The sequence below is a fragment of the Bactrocera neohumeralis genome, chromosome 3 (genome assembly GCF_024586455.1).
Source record: "Bactrocera neohumeralis isolate Rockhampton chromosome 3, APGP_CSIRO_Bneo_wtdbg2-racon-allhic-juicebox.fasta_v2, whole genome shotgun sequence".
Taxonomy (NCBI): domain Eukaryota; kingdom Metazoa; phylum Arthropoda; class Insecta; order Diptera; family Tephritidae; genus Bactrocera; species Bactrocera neohumeralis.
In genome coordinates, this window is record NC_065920.1 from 42,679,022 (window position 1) to 42,696,818 (window position 17,797).

At 36.2% G+C, this 17,797-nt stretch overlaps 1 non-coding gene across 1 annotated transcript; it reads left to right on the plus strand.

Moving 5' to 3' along the window:
- Positions 1 to 3,552: 3,552 nt before the first annotated feature.
- Positions 3,553 to 3,624, plus strand: Trnap-agg (transfer RNA proline (anticodon AGG)). Its single transcript has one exon. It is a non-coding gene; the product is annotated as a tRNA-Pro (tRNA).
- The last annotated feature ends 14,173 nt before the right edge of the window (positions 3,625 to 17,797 follow it).

Here is a 17,797-nt window from a genome sequence, read left to right on the forward strand (position 1 = left end):
TTTTTAAGTTCTGCAGCTCGAATTATTTTCTTCAGCAGCAGGTTGAAGATGTCGCACGATAGGGATCGCCTTGTCTGAAACCTCGTTTGGTATTAAACGGGTCGGAGAGGTCATTCCCGATCCTGACGGAGCTTTTGGTGTTGCTCAACATCAGCTTACACAGCCGTATTAGTTTTGTGGGTATACCAAATTCAGACATCGCGGCATAAAGCTCTTTTTCGTGTTGTCAAAAGCAGCTTATTTGACAGAGACTTTAGATGGTAATGGCTCATCGAATTTAAAAAGTTATATGGCAAAAAACAAACATTTTTTTATTTCCGTTTAAATTAAACAAGTAATACCCTACGGCTTCTCAACTTGCATATTGCGCATCTTTCTGGCTCTTTGTGGTAGTTATATGGTGTACTAAGCCATATTATGCTGTCAAGTTAAACATGCCCACTGACAGAACCCAAGGAAAATATAAAAAAGAATAAATATAAGGAAAATAGGAATAATGCTAACTGGCTGAACCATCCATGTTGCAAGTAAGTTACTACTGCTTGCCGTACTGCTGTGTTAACCTGATTTTTGTTGTTATCATTGCTGTAGTTTTTGTTGTGTGTCATGCCCCTTTTCCAAGTTGCCAATTACACTCTTTGACACCAGCAACAGCAGTTGTCAGTTGCCACTTGCCACTTGCCGCACAGAAATGCAACACAGCACACACATACATACATAGAGTCACAGCTATGTGTCAACGGGTGGCAACATTGCTAGCACTTTGCTGGTGGCCATTTTTCTGCTGACACAACTCGCTGTTCATGCTGCTGGCAGCATTAATACCACGTCGATGTTATTGTGTGCATGTATGTGCTCAGCTGTTTGATGTTAACAAATAATGACATGGCAATTTGCAGATTTCATAGAATTTTCCATTCACACACACACGCACATACATATATTTCAGCCAAATGGCTTGTGATAGCCAGTATTTCCCCTCTTGTTTCGCTACAAACGCCTCACTTATGTCATATAAAATCCTCTTGCTGCCAGCAGCCAGTGAAACTTCATTAAAATGTCTGTTCTATTTTCTAATATTTTCATCTGGTTTCGTCGGCTAAGCGCGTGACGATGGACGAAGTGTGGGAGTGCGTTGTGTCAATAGCATCCCGCGTGTTGCGTGCGTTTGTTGTGTTTGTTTGTCGCAATTGGTGGTATTAAATTTGTCAGCAGCATATCAGGCAGCTGGCTGTTGCTTGTCTTGACAGCACAATCGGAAGTGCTTTTCAAATAGAGACACCGGCGAAGAAAAGTGAGGGTTCGTTGTGTTTTAGCAACGTTTGGCTTAGTATGAGGGATTACCTAAGTATGTAATAGTGAGTTAGGGGATAATTGGATTTTTATCAAACATGTCTGACCTGTTGCTACAAAAGACAAGTTTTATTTTAGACAAGTTTTTTATTGTAAACAAAAATTTTGGTTCAACGTTTGGTAGAACAATGGAATTGGAATCCAATTGTAAAGTGATCTAAAAAATATATAATACAACAAGTAGGGAAGGGCTGAGTTCGGGTGTCACCGAACATTTTATACTCTCGCATGATAAAGTGATAATCGAGATTTCATTATCCGTCATTTACATATTTTTTTATTTTGCTTTAAAATTAATTAGATTAGTAGTTCCTGAGAAATGGTTTTTGGTCCATAAGTGGGCGACGCCACGACCATTTTCAATTTTTAAAAAAAGCCTGGGTGCAGCTTTCTTCTGCCATTTCTTCCGTAAAATTTAGTGTTTCTGACAGTCGGTTAACGCACTTTTAGTGATTTTCAACATAACCTTTGTAAGGGATGTGGGCGTGGCGTATTATCCGATTTCTTCCGTTTTTGAAGTGCATATGGAAATGCCTGAAGGAAACGACGCTATAGGGTTTGGTTGACATAGCTATAGTTTCCAAGATATGTACAAAAAACTTAGTGGGGGCGGGGCCACGCCCACTTTTCCAAAAAAAAAAAACGTCCAAATATGCCCCTCCCTAATGCATTCCTTGGCACAAATTTCACTTTATCTTTATTTATGGCTTAGTTACGACACTTTATAGGTTTTCGCCATTTTGTGGGCGTGGCAGTGGGCCGATTATGCCCATCTTCGAACTTAACCTTCTTATGGGGCCAAGAAATACGTGTACCAAGTTTCATCATGATATCTCAATTCTTACTCAAGTTACAGCTTGCACGGACGGACGGACAGACAGACATCCGGATTTCAACTCTACTCGTCACTCTGATCACTTTGGTATATATAACCCTATATCTGACTCTTTTAGTTTTAGGACTTACAAACAACCGTTATGTGAACAAAACTATAATACTGTCCTTAGCAACTTTGTTGCGAGAGTATAAAAAGCTAGTAAAGAGTAAACGAGGAGACGGATCAAAAAATCACACAAAAATACTTAAAATTAACGGGAGTTAGAAAAAATCAATCGAATTTGTACATTTTAGTTATGGGTTATACTCTAGATTCATCGAAAAATACTTAACTTTGACTATTTATACTAGGAGTTAAGAAAACGCAATCGATTTTATTTCTCTCAGACCTTATTAAACATATTTTGGGTGTACATTATCAAAAGTACCTCAACAGGTGCTAAATATTCATTATATGGCACATTCGCTATATGACACTTATAAATCATATCATCCCTATTGGAAAACCCGGTACCACACAATAAGCAAAATAAAATGTTCGTTAGTTTATTTTATGTTAACTAGTTATAATGGCTATGAATTTAAAACAGAATAAAAACAAATATATTGAGCGAACAGTGATCCACGAAAATATAATGGTAACAAGTAAGGAATAGCTAAGGTCGAGTACAACTGCACATTTCATACTTTTTCAACTTGCCTGGACCAAAGTTAGGGAAGTACCTTCGGTACATAAGACTTGTTAGTTACATGCCATCTAGGCCAAGTTTTCACACGATTTTATTCATTATAAGCACAAATAACCTTCGTTATAAGAAAAACACGCTCTCTTTATTTAATTAACACAGCTCACATTTTGGCCGATATATGCGGCTTAGAGTCACTTGGAAGTTCGAAAATCTTTATGTTAGGTATGTGGGGGCTAAGGAAAATATTTGCCCCATTCAAACCATTTGTAGCACACAGACATACTGCTATCGGGAAAGTTTTCTCTCCGAATTTCAATTTGTATTCCTAGACTCTAAGTAAAATATAAAAATATACATATATAACCACATTTGAAATGTACTTTATACTTTAAATATCATTTTATTAAAATAGAGCATCAGTCTTAAAATATTATTACGGTGTATAAATTACACTATACCATAAGTATGTTCATAGCGACTACTATATCTCTATTCCATTTGCATAAAAATACCAAATAAAGCCAATGTTAATAGGTTTCTACATATATTTTGTCCAACATTCTTGTATACCAAGCCAACCCATTAAATATTCAACGAATTAAACAAGTTTTTTGTCAACTAGCTGTGCATGGAATCAAGCCTAGCACACGAAGCGGTTACTAATATTGCAACTGGCTCGTTGGTCTAGGGGTATGATTTCCGCTTAGGGTGCGGGAGGTCCCGGGTTCAAATCCCGGACGAGCCCAAGCACTGTTCAGTTTTTTGGTTAACCCTATTAATTATTTCTTAAACTAATTATGATTGATGCCTGAGTTTATTTGCAAATTTTGCATTAAGTTTAAGCATTATGAGTACACTAAATAAAAACTCTCGTTTAACATTTTTTTTGTGGGAATTGAATGCGGTTTTGCCCCACTGTACAAAATTTGTATATGTACTATGTATATTTGCAACAAAGTAAAATAGTTTTTTTCACCTAATGGTTTGTAGCACCAAAAAAAGGTATACCATATATACACCCTGCCCAGAAAGTATCGAGAATTCTTCCTTTAAATCTCCCGGTTATATGAAAGGCAGGTAAATTTTTTTCCTAGGTTGGTACAACTGTCCTTAATTATGATGCCAAAAATTAGCGCAATCTGTCAACCAGTGTGTTAACAGCAGCTACTTTCTTGACAGGGTGTATATGTAAATGATCAGGTTGGCGAGACGAGTTGAATTCAGAGTGGCTGTCTGTCTCTCCGTCCGTCCGTGCATGCAATAACTTGAGCAAAAATGAAATATCGTAATGAAACTAGGTACACGGATTCATTGCCGAAAAAGTGAGGACGAAAACCTATAAAACTGCATAACTAAGCACACGTATGAGATATAAGCCTGTAGTTTGGTACGATTTTGTAGTGTGCAGAATTAAAAAAATGTGGCGTCTAATGTGTATATTGTACATATACAAAAGAACTCAGATTAAGACCCTAACCCCTCCCATACAACGGTTTTGTTCAAAACTACTAAAAGCGTGATAAATCAATAAATAGAAGCTCCAGAGAAATTAAATTTTACACGCAGAATGATCAAAAGGGCTTTATAGAACGCGGGGTCAAAATTTTACGGTGAACGTGACAGCGCCCACAATTTTATATATCAAATAAATCTGGATCTACTGACCAGTTTCCATTAAATTCGGTGCATAACATTATCCTGACAACCACTCCAACTTCTGATGTAGCACAATTTTAAATTTGGGGTGATTCTTTCACTTTCCGGTACATAAATCCAGAATATATTCAAATGAAACTTTGCACAAGTAGTGCCTTTTAGGTATGCCATCTCGAATCTATAAATTGTCAAAACAGAACATAACAGTTCAAGCCCCCATACTGAATAAATGGACCACAGTGCTTATATATAGTTGACATTTAGCCAAAAATAGCGATCAATCTGTGAGAAATGTTATTGAAATTAGGGAAATATTTCATTGATAATAACATACCATTTTATTGAAAATAAGTTGAATACTGTCCCACCCTAATATAAAGCCAACTCCCTTGCTTAAATGGAATGAAATGAAATGAGAGAGCTTATTATACCCTGAACAGGGTATATTAAGTTTGCCACGAAGTTTGTAACACCCAGAAGGAAGCGTCGGAGACCCTATAAAGTATATATATATAAATGATAAGTATGTTGAGCTGAGTCGATTTAGCCATGTCCATCTGTCTGTCCGTTCATCTGTATATATAGACGAACTAGTCCCTCAGTTTTTAAAATATCGTTTTAAAATTTTGCAACCGTCATTTGCTCTTCAAGAAGCTGCTCATTTGTCAGAATCGGACCACTATAATATATAGCTGCCATACAAACTGAACGATCGGAATCAAGTTCTTGTATGGAAAGCTTTCACATTTGACAATGTATCTTCACAAAAGTTGGCACTGGTTACTTTTTAAGACAGCAATGTAATAGCCGAAGAAATTGTTCAGATCGGTTACCTATAGCATAGAGCTGCCGTACAAACTGTATGATCGGAATCAAATTTTTGCATGGGAAACTTTCTCATTTGACGATATATCTTCGCAAAATTTGGTATGAGTTATTGTTCATAGAAATAATGTAATATCGGAAGAAATTGTTCAGATCGGCTCACTATAGAATATAATATATATACAAACCGAACGATCGGGATCAGGGGCTTGTTTGGAAAACTTTCGCATTTGACGTGGTATCTTCCCGAAATTTTACATGGAATACTGCTTTATAACGTTTTTTCTTGTTTTTGTAATAATAATGTATGTTTGTGTCGAAAATGAAAAAAATTGGGTGAGAAATTGTACTAGACCCCATATAACTAACAAACTTTATGGACATGAAGGTATTTCCCCGGCGTTGTCTCGGCAAGTTGCAAATGTATGAAATGTTTGGTTGCACCCGAACTTATCCCTTCTTTTCTTCTTGTTTATTATTTCACCATATCATAACATTCATCTCACAATGATACGTTAAATTTAAATCTGCATTCTCAAAGCGCCCCACAATAATTCTTGACATTCATTAAAAAACGCTTTGCGTGTTTATAATGGATTTTAAATGTTCTCATATTGTTTATGCCTAGGTTCCTTACATCATCGCATATCTTCCTGTTGATTAAGTCATAAAGTCGCGTGCTCTTAATATCCACGGAAGTTAATCTTATTTATTTGCATTTCACACTAACGCTATTCTACCAAAATCCTCTTATTCAAAGCAATAAATTATAAATTTAAAAAATCACTGTTGTTTGTTAATTTTTACTATAACTGCTTTTCATTGTAAACCTAGGGCTATAAACTAAAGTAATAAAACAATTTAAATTATTGCAATCAGAGTATTTGATGAGCTGTAGCGAATTTACTTGTTTATATAAATGTTGATAAATAAACCACTGTCAACTCGGTGTATAAATTAAGTCAAGTCGTAAATCCAAAGGTAAGGTTAAAAGTGCTTTGTTAGCATGCTCCTCGCTTAATACACAAATTTTATAATTGTGTGGTAATAGTTGAAGATAAGACACTATCCTATACTAAACTTACGTACATGTGTACACACGTAGAATAAAGTATCGAAGCATTGCACTTCAGAAGATATAATTAAACGCCATTTGAATAAAAAATCGCCAAAAAATACTGAAGACAATAACATGGCAGTTTGATACGACTTACACGTGATCAGTCAAAACCAGGCTATTGAAAAAGTACTTCCACTTGGATCACCCCTTACAGTCAGAGTTATTAATTTTCGGGTTTCTCTAACTCGTCAATTCAAGCTACAAAAAAATTGTAAAAAAAAGTATTATTTAGTTTTGTTTGTTTTATTATTTAGGATAATTCAACAGTAAGTAGGGCATATAAGCAAAAAAATAATGCAGAATTCCATTCTAAACAAAAAAAACAAAAAACTTCAGGTACACATAAAAATAGCGTTAATTAATATTCGGGTTTTTAGTATTTAAGGCACAAAATTATTCAAAAAATTAATACCGAAAAACATTAATATTTCGTAGGATATCCCTTTTGTTTAAGCACCTCATTCAACCTATTTGGCATATTTTCAACAATTTTAGCAGTGTATGCCGGCGATATATTATCCCATTCCTGCTGTAGCTTAATTTTCAGGTCGGTTACTGAAGAAATCGTATGTTTGCGAATTTGACGATCTAATTCATCCCACAGGTTTTCGATGGGGTTAATGTCCGGGGATTGGGGAGGTGGATGGAGCACTTTGGGGCAATTATAAAGAAGCCACTCATGTACTAACCGCGATTTATGTTTCGGGTCGTTATCTTGGTAAAATTTGAATGACTCTAAAATACCAAGTTATTCTGCGCTACATTTTAAATTGGTTTTTAGGATATTGAGATACGACTCTTTGTTCATTATTCCATTAATAAAAACTAGTTTCCCGACCCCTTTTGCGCCCATAAACCCCCACACCATAACGTGACCATTTCCATGCTTTACTGTGGGCCTCAAATTTTTCAGTTGTAGCTCTTCATTAGGTTTTCGCCATACTATTACACAACCATCCGACCCAAAGACGTTGTATTTGCTCTCATCGGCAAATAAAACGTCATTCCACCAAGCCTTTGGCTTAGAATTATATTCCTTGGCGAATTTTACACGTGCTTGTCGTTTTTTACGTTGCACCAAAGGCTTTCGTCGCGCAATTCGACCATTAAAACCCTTAGCATTAAGAGTTCTTCTGATAGTAGACGACGAAACCTCTTTACCAAACTGTTCCGCAATCTCTGTGGGAATTTTTGGTGCACTTAAGAGGGGATTTGCCTTTTTTTTTCGTTCGATTGCCTTGTGCTTCCTCTCACTGAGCTTCTTAGGCTTACGCGGTTGTTTCAACAAATGTTCTCTTTCTTCATTTTTGTCACGCCGAATAATATCTCCCACTGTATTGACTTTCATATTGGTCATTTCTGCAATTTTTTTTATAAGTTTCTCAATTTTTGTGATAAAAAATTACTAACTGGATTTGTTCCAGAGTAGATTTTTTTCTTTTGCGTCCCATTGGAATTTTCTGTCTGAAATCAAACTATTTGAACCATTTCTAAATCAAAATGTAATTGCAGAGCTTTAAACACTCTCAAAATAATCATGTCGCTTCTGTTTCCAGCCGACTATAAGGTCTCCATCATGGTTCAAACATGTGGTCTTTGATATCTTTAGAAGCACTGTTATCTCAATGAAATTCATTTTATGGTCTACAGAAATATTAAGTGGATTTTTTAATTCCTAATAGCCTCCTTTCATTAAAGGTATGGTCTATACGGAAATTTTCAAAGCAGTATTGAAAGCAGAATGGCTGTTTCGCCTGGCGCAGAGTTTGGGTCACACTCATCAAATAATTTGGTATAGTTGCTTTTATACTCTAAACGGCGTATTTTAATTTTGCCAATGAACTTTGGAACATCTCAGAAGAAACGTTAGAGGCTCTAAAATGTACACCGATATAAATATTTAGCTAGACGAGCTGCGTCCGTCTGCCTGTATATAGGCGATCTAGTCTATCAATTTTATCGATCTGAAATTTCTCTCCTCCCCATCAAGCTGACAATTTGTCAAAAACGCCGATATTGGATCACTGTAGCGTATGGCTGCCATACACAATGTACGATCGGAATCAAGCGCTTGTATGGAAAACTTTTTCATATGGCGAGCTATCTTCAAGAAATTTGGCACATATTGTTGTCTAAGTCAATACTGAAATCTTCGAAGAAATTGTTCAGGTCGTCTACCACAGAAAGAACTAGAAATTCGTTCTGCCGGTTACGTTTTAGCGCTGGTGATACACATAAGTAGTTGCTATCAGAAATGCACCTCTGCGGGGTATTATATTAAGTAATACACTTAGTGCCTTTATATGTATGATTTCGAAACTCTCAAACTAACTGTGCAACAGCTGAAAAATATATAAACCAATGTTTTAATGTTAGGTTCATTTACACATTCCATCTAAGTGCTATTCTCTTATAAGTCGGCGATAATAGACATCTTCATAAGGAACCGCTTCATATCTTAAAATTTCGGTCGATTAAATCGCGTTTTCGCTTCCTTTTATAATAATAGTGCTAGTTGTTTTTCAATACTGATTTTGATGGCAAGGGAACTCCGTTTGTCTACATGTATTGCAGTTTATTTTATCTACAACCCCTCAATAAAATCTCAGTATTGGTTGACGAAGCTTATGTTCGAAGTCAAATGCTTTTACGAGTATAATCTTATATAGATTCGGATAATAAAATTGATGATTTCTATTAACAACCAAAAAAATACGAGATTCATTTGTAATGCAATTGTGCCTACAAACCTATGGCCACTGCAGATTAACCGCATCCCTTCATTCAATCTTCCCGTGTGAGGGGTCAACGAGAGATCTCACGCATTGCGATAAAGCTAGTGACGACCATAATGACACGTAACAACTGAATAATTTATGAAAAATTACCACATGCCATATTTTTGTACATTAAATCTCAGCGATCAACAGAAACCAAGCAGAAGAGTAAAATTAAGGCTAGAGGGGATAAAAAATGCATGCCGCTCATCATCAATGTCAACAATATTGGACAGATACACGCGTTGATACGGTTTGTATAAGCAAATAAGTATGTGCGCTTGTGCATTGGAACGTGTACGGACCGAACTGTTGAAGGCACTGATGTGCAAGATATTTATCTTGGCGGGCAGCAACGGCAAACACCACCAGCGATGCGAATGAGGATGCGGCAACACAGTAACTTCGCACTCAAGTAACAACGCTGGGCAGGAGGGCAAGCGCACTTTTCGCAAAGATTTGTTGTGTATTTGTATTTCTTGTGATTTTGGCTTGCCGAATCGGACCGGGGGTTGGCTGCCAGCTGAACTGGCTGTCTGTCCACATTCGTGTTGCGCGCAACAGCGCATAAATTAAATTTAATGTGACATTTTTACAAAATGTTCATTTCTCACATTTCCACGCACCCATATAGCATGCTGCATAATAGGAAAACAACAGGCAGCGCGGCAACGGCAGCGAGAGCAATAAATAAATACAATTCGTATTGTATCCGTTCAACGTGGCAAAAAAAAACAGAAATTTACGGAGAAAATATCAAACCAAAAAGTCGTAAAAAAACAGAATTCAGAGTGCTGCTGTAAGAGAAATTGCTGCTGTTGCTGATATTTTTATTGTTCTTGATGTGTGTGTGTGTGGCAACTGAACGCATAAATTTCCATAAGAAATATATTTTGCCTTAAATTAGCCTCAATTAAATGTTAATGCTTTTTGACAGTTTTGTGAGAAGATAAATATGTATGAGCCGCGGGTCTGTATGCATGTGCATGTACCTCCGCCATAACTGCGCAGACCCCCAACTACGGCAAAGTCTGCGTCTACCACGTACTCCTCCTGTACGCTTTCGTATTGCCATAGTTTTGTTGTTGCTTTTTCAGCTTCATTGCTTGGAAAGCGTATACGCCCCGCTGACTTCCTGCCATCGCTAATAGTTATTTCAAAAGTCAAGCCTCTCTTTTGGCCTCACCAAAGAACTCTTTTCGTTCAGCGTGTTTTAAGGTGTCTTGTATCCCCTGCGCCCCTCTCAATTCAGACAATTCGCGGCGCCTTTTCATTGACTGTCGGCAAAGCATTCGGTCGGACGCCGTTGTCACACGCATATCAACGGCGCATTATAGGGGTTGACAGTTGACAGCGAAATTTTGTCATTCATGAAAAATGAATTATGATTTCAATATTTCCTTTTGCCGCTTCGCCAAGAGATTTCCATATGACCAAGCCAAAGCTCCGCCGTTAAAAGCAATGAGCGGAAGGGGGCGAGAAGTGTAGCGGTTGAATGCAATCACTTGAGAAGTATCATTATTTTCGTAGTTGTTGCTGTTGTTGTTGTTGTTGTCTCATTGGCATTTCTCTTCTCGCCATGTCGGACGCGTCTGTCGGTGTTGCAAGCAATTAGTGCTGATATTTTTGCAGCAGCTGTGGGCATTCATATTTCTACATTTCATATCACATACAAACGCACAAAATATTAATGAAGGATAAGGTAAAAGAAAAAGATAATAAACGATTTGCATAAGAGAAATTTTATGTGCTGGGTTTTGTCAAATAGTTTATACCCTTCATTAAGTAAGAATTAAAATAAATTATCATTATTAATGAGTAGAGCTCAGTGAGTTAGCATGATGAGCTTTACTGACTGACAGAGTAGTGACGTTGTCTCAATAAAATATGTATACTTATTGCAGTCCAAAGAGATCTTTTCACAAAGTTCTAATCTTATTCATTATCATCGCAGATCTCTGTGGCTCTTAAATTTTAGATCCACAACCACTCGCTTTGATATTTGATGAACTTCGATTATCAGTTTTTGAAATTAATTGCTGGAAAAGGTCAACTTAATTCCCCAAAATCATTTTGATCCTATGAATCGTTAATTCGTGGCTTCCGCCCATAATCATCATGGAAACATTATCTGAGATAGAAATCACCATGAGCACACCATTTTTGTAGTAAACCATTTTTGAATAATCTGTTGACGTTATGAATCGGATGGAAGAATATTATCTGTGGTTGAGAAGTAAGTATTTGTAAATGCTTTGCTAAATTAAGTACAGGATACAACCATCGAAACTTAATTGACTTCCAAGGAAGCTCTTACGGCATAGAACATAAAAAAACCAAAATGATCAATGAAAATGATTTTGGATAACCGAGAAATAGAGTTGATCGAGATACGTAAAATATAAAATGGCCGAAGCGAACCTACCATTGGGTCGGTAAACCAATAGACTTCCAAAGAACGGAAACATCAACAAAATCAACAAAAAAATTAAGTTGATCAAGTTAACTGAAGCTTTAAAATTATAAAATGATCGAAATGGACTTTTAACTATCCGATTCAACGGGTCAAAAATAATAAAAAATTCTATTGCATTCATTGAGCACCCATCGTATCAGGCCGATCTGATTTTCCCCGAATTTTACTATCCCTAGCGCTTAAGAATGTTCGCTGGAAAGAAATCACCAAGAATGTGGCCTATTTCCTATCAAAAGGCAAATAACACTACAGAAATAGCTTCGAAGAGTAAGGAAGGTATCTAGTTATTGGACAACTTAGAGTAGAAATTAGACCAAAATGTGTTTTGCTATAAAACGATACAAACTTTTCGCCAGTGTGTTGTGTGGCCTGTGGGACAAAAATTAAAAAAATTTAATAAACAAATTATTCATGTTTAGTGTATTCTTTGATAATCTTTCGATAAGATAGATTACTTAGAATAGATTTATGATGACGAAAAAGTGAGCTTTAGCAGTTGGACATCGTGCTGATATCTACTAAAACTCTTCTTGAGATCATTCTCTTACGCATGTTGTTAAATTTATTTGTTAAAAATATTTATCAACTTGAGTGAAAAGTAAGTGAGTGAAAAGTAAGGTATATCTTCTTCTTTAGAAAATTATCATGCCGAAGTAGTATTTCTTAATAATATTATGCTAGCATTTAAGTAAATTTTCACAGTCGATATATTTAAATTACTCATCCTCCCATTGTATTAGGGGTATAATATTAACCCTACATTGAAGAAAGATTTAATAGAAAGTAAAAACGTTACATTTGGTTTCAATAAAGCTAAAATACCATTGGCAGATTCATTTCCCAAAACTGAAAGCGTATGAAAAGATCAATGCATTGAAGATGATAGGTTATTTTTTATGGCAGCTAGCTATGATATTGTAGTTCGATTTCAACAGTTTCTACGTAGATTTTTATGTTGCTATTGGTAATAAAACATGCAAAATATAGTGATGATACATTGTCAAATAAAAAAGTCTTCCATACTAAGGCTATATTTAGACCGATCAGTTCTATGGCTGCTATACGCTATAATGGACCGTTGTGAACATTTTCTTCGAAAATTGTATCGTTGAGCGAACTTCGTGAAGATATCTCAGTTTCCATACAAGAATTTCATTTTAACTGATCAGTTTGTATGGCAACTACATAAGTATATACTCTTCAGATCTGAGTAATTTCTTCGAAAGTTGTACGCCTTTGAATAATAATAAGCCATGCCAAATTTCGTGAAGATATCTCGTTCAGTTTGTATGTCCGCTATATGCTATAGTTGTCCGATATCGGCCATTCTGCAGCTTCTTGAGGAAGAAAGGACGTATGCAAAATTTCAGACCGATGTCTCAATAACTTGGCGATTAGTTCGCGTATATACATTTGGACAAAAAAGCACCCGGTAATTGTAATTAAATTCAATGGAATTTCAGTGAAATGTATTTGGCTAAGTTGGTTAATTACTGTGCGCGATCTGTCGACCAGTTTGTTTACAGCAGCTGCTTAAATCGGTACATCTCAGTAGTGCGTTCCGATTTTTACAATGGATAAAAATATCGAACAAAGACTTTTTCTCAAATTCATATAATATTTCTAACCAAATTTCGTATGCGGAATCGATACAGTGATTGAGTTTTATCAAAAACACAAGCCTACGAGTGTTACAAGGCTTTCAAAGACGATCGAGAGATGCCTCGTTCCGAACGACCTTCGACCTCTTCAACTGACGAAAATATTAAAACAGTGAAGGATATGATGTATGAAAATTATCAGACTAGTGTTAGAGAGATGGCACGAGAGTTCGAGATCTCTCGGGACATCGTATTCACCAGATTTTGCTCAAAGTGATTTTAACTTGTTTCCCCAACTGAAATTGCCGCTCACTGGAATCCATTTTCAGTCGATCGACGAGATAAAACTAATTTCGCTGAAGGAGCTGATGGCCAACTCTAAAAGTGCTTAAGAAAAGTATTTCGAAAACTGAAAAAAAAATCGTTGGCTAAAGTGTATTACATCTTGTGGGGATTATTTTGAAGGCGACAAAATAAATATTGTGAATAATTAAATATTTTGCGTTTTATTTACAATTTTCAAGTACTTTTGTGTCTCAATGTATAAGCAGATAAACATGGCCAAATTGAGTCGGCTCGAGACGCTAATCACTTATATATGTATATACTTTAGAGGCTGTCCCACTTCTTGTCAAAATTTGTAGTTGTTCAGGGTATAAAAATCAGTCAGAAGTGCATACCTACAAATGTTACACATACATACGCGCGTACAGCCAGACCGTACCAAACGAGTGAATTCAAAATGAGGCTTCGCTGACATAAAATTATTGCACGCATTGCTGACATTTTGACGCGAGATATGTAAATTACTTAATGAGTGCCTGCATTCCTGCCTTTAATCATTGCACTGAGACGACAGCCATTCAATCTGTAAATAAATAAATGTAATCCGCCAGCAATCTCGCATATACCCAAACCGACACAAGTATGTACACAAATAAATAAGATTGCATGCAAGCAACAAACACACATGCACTCATCTCTATGTATACACACACATACATATCTACTTGATTTCATTCAGCTGCTTGCTTTTCTCATTTCATTAAATCGACTCACAGCCGTGGTGTGCATCCAGTGGAAAGATAAATTAAAAATTTTCGTTCATTGTGAAGTTTTGAAGAAAGCGCAGACAAATTATTACAGCTACATTTGTCTCATAACTTTTCATTAAATTTTTTACAGCTATATTGTGGTATTAACAAATGAAAGAAGAAAGGCGCTGAGTGGGCAATCAATCAGCAGATAAATGCGATAAGCTTGTTATTATTTCGACAAACGGCTTTACGCTGCGATTTATTTATTTTGTGTTTGTAAAAATTTAAGGAAAGGATTTATGGGGATAGTAGAGATAACGAAACCAAGATAATAACTCAGTTATAATGAGACTATACAAAAATTGGATGTTTAGTAAATCTTCAAATGCGTTCTACTCAAAACTATGTTCCTGGAACTAGTGTCAGCTGCCACTTAAAAATCGTTTGGCAAACTTCAATGTAATTTTTCGAAGAAATTTTTTAAGTTCAAGTTTTTTTAAACAATCAAATGTTGGATATTTCTCGAAAATCTGAAAAAAATTTTGAAACACCGCAAGAAGCTTCAGTTGAAATTGGAACAACAAAAACAAGCATTACTTTCAATAGTATTAATGTGTTTTTCAAATTTCTCTCAGGTCAAGATCCTATAATTTCACTTTTATTCAGTAAAATAATTGACAGGCAAAAAACAGACCTAGACCTAACCTCTTTAACCCTTGAACCCCATAAAGAAATTTAATTTTAATAATTTATTCTAGAAATAAAGCAAAAGAAACCGTCTTTTTCGAAAGGGCTTTGACGGGTGACTACAGAATCCTACATAATTTTACATTGAAGTTGCAGTTAAAATTTCAAATGGATACGACCGAGTAATATTGTCGCCGGATTCAAAAAAGGTGTTTACTAGAAAAACTCGTTTAAAGATTTTCATACTGAAACTGACTCTACTTTTTGGACAATTTTATGCATCTTTGGACTCACCAAAATATGTTAGTTGAGATCTTCTAAACTTATTCAGAACATAGAGCAACTAAAGGAAACAATTTGTGAATATAATGGCCGATATGCATACATAAGGTTGTCCAAAATCTTCCTCATTTTTCTCTTTTGAACATAGGCGCGAACTATGTATAAAGCGCTACAGAGCTCGTACCTGGCAATACTATACATCTTTGAAAGGTCTTGACATAACCTACAAAACGACGCCATTCATGATTAGTTTGGATATTGCGTTCTACAGTTATAGACGTGTAAACATGGAGTTCACTAACGCCGAAATTTGCGCTATTTTAAAGTTTTCCTTCGTTAAAGGCAAATCCGCTAGAGAAACGTTCCGTGAGATTAATGGTGTTTTGGGGGATGGTACTCTATCACTTCGAACTGCGAAGGAATGGTTTCGACGATTCAGAGCGGGTAAAAACGACAGCACCAAGCCAGCCGGCGGAAGACCTGTGACGACGAATACCGATCAAATCATGGAAAACATCGAGTTAGACCGGCATGTGTCATCTCGTGACATCGCCAAGAAGATGGGAGTTAGTCACCAAACTATTTTAAGCCATCTGCAGAAGGCTGGATACACAAAAAGCTAAGGTTTGGGTGCCGCATGATTAGACGCCAAATAAACTTTCTGGACCGAATCAACGCCTGCGATATGCTGTTGAAATGGAAGGAACTCGACCCATTTTGGAAGCGGATGTTGATTTGCGACGAAAAATAGATCACATACGAAAATAACAAGCGAAAATGGTCGTGGTCGAAGGCCGGTGAATCGTCCAAAACAGTGGCCAAGCCGCGATTGACGGCCAGAAAGGTTTTACTATGTATTTGTGGGATTGGATGGGAATCATCCACTATGAGCTGCCCCCATATGGCCAGACTTAATTCTACCATCTGGACCGCGAACAACTGGACCAACATTGGAAGGATGCAGTGTTTCACCAGGACAACGCCAGACCATACACTTCATTGATAACTCGTCAGTAGCTACGGGAGCTCGGATGGGAGGTTTTATTACATCCATCATATAGCCCGGACATAGCGCGAAGTGATTACTACCTGTTCCTGTCCATGGCGAACGCCTGTGTAAAGTTAAACTCAAAAGAGGCTTGTGAAAAGTGGCTGTCCGAGTTCTTCGCGAATCTACGAGAGGGGTATTATGAAGTTGCCGTCTAGATAGAAACAGATTATCAAACAAAATGCTGCATATTTGAACTAAATCCGATCACTGTAACACTTTTTATAAAACATTGAATAAATAGCAAAAAAAAAAGCGGAAGAGAGATACTATATTTGACAATCTAATATAATATACCTAATATTAGCCCGAATTTTGAATTTCATAATGTTCAAAGTTTTCACTACAAACATAAAGTTAACGAAGTGAGTGAGATACATCACTATTGAGTCACTTTTAACGCCTCATCGCTTAATAGTGGAGAAAAGATGTACGGGTGGATATACCGACGGACGATACCGGAGATCAATTTGCCTCGCCATTTCGATCATTATGTTTCTATGTATATCTATCTCGAGTAATATTTATACCAGTTTTAGTTTGCTGAACAAAACTAATATCCTATAAGCTATTCAACATAATAGCCTTGACAGACGGCAGCGTTAATCCGGATTAACTGCGCACTTAATCAGATCCAAATTTGTAGGTGACAGACGGCAGCTATGCGAGTTTGAAACTCTCATAAACAGCTCATTGTCCTTTTTATAATATTTTCAATGAAAATTGATAGAAGATAAACATTACGGTTGTTAGCCGACCAATTTTTACCAAACCATTTTTTATTACAAAAGCATATCAACACATTATTTTTAAAACTGCATCATAACATAGAAGTTTTATTGATATTATATTGAGAATTTGATAAACAGCTGTCAGGGTTGCTTGTATTTCATTCACAATAGATGAAAATTGGCCATTTTTAACAATGTTGCCAACGAAAATCTCACAAACTCCCTAAAATTTTGAGAGTTATTTTTGGATTCAGCAACGGAGTTAGCTGTGGTAACTCCTGAATTAATCCCGAAAAATGCAATTAATCTGGTTTAACGCTGCCGTCTGTCAATGCTATAATGCAACTCTTTATCCGTACCCCTATCAATGCTTACTAGTATATAGCTAATGTTTTGCTTTCCATTAATGTCTTCATTACACACCCCGATTGGCAAGATACTTCAAGAAAGATTTTTATGATCCTCTATGACTAACGAGAATTTGATTTTTGATTTTTCATTTCTTCTAATTCAAATAAGAAATTTTGGGAGAAAGGCATTGATGCCAGTATCGATATAGATATAAAATAGATAAAGATATATAGACGTAGATATGAGTATATGATAAATATACAATTAGACATAGAATGCACTAGTCAACACAAAATTATTCCAAATAATTTCATTTTAAGACCTTAA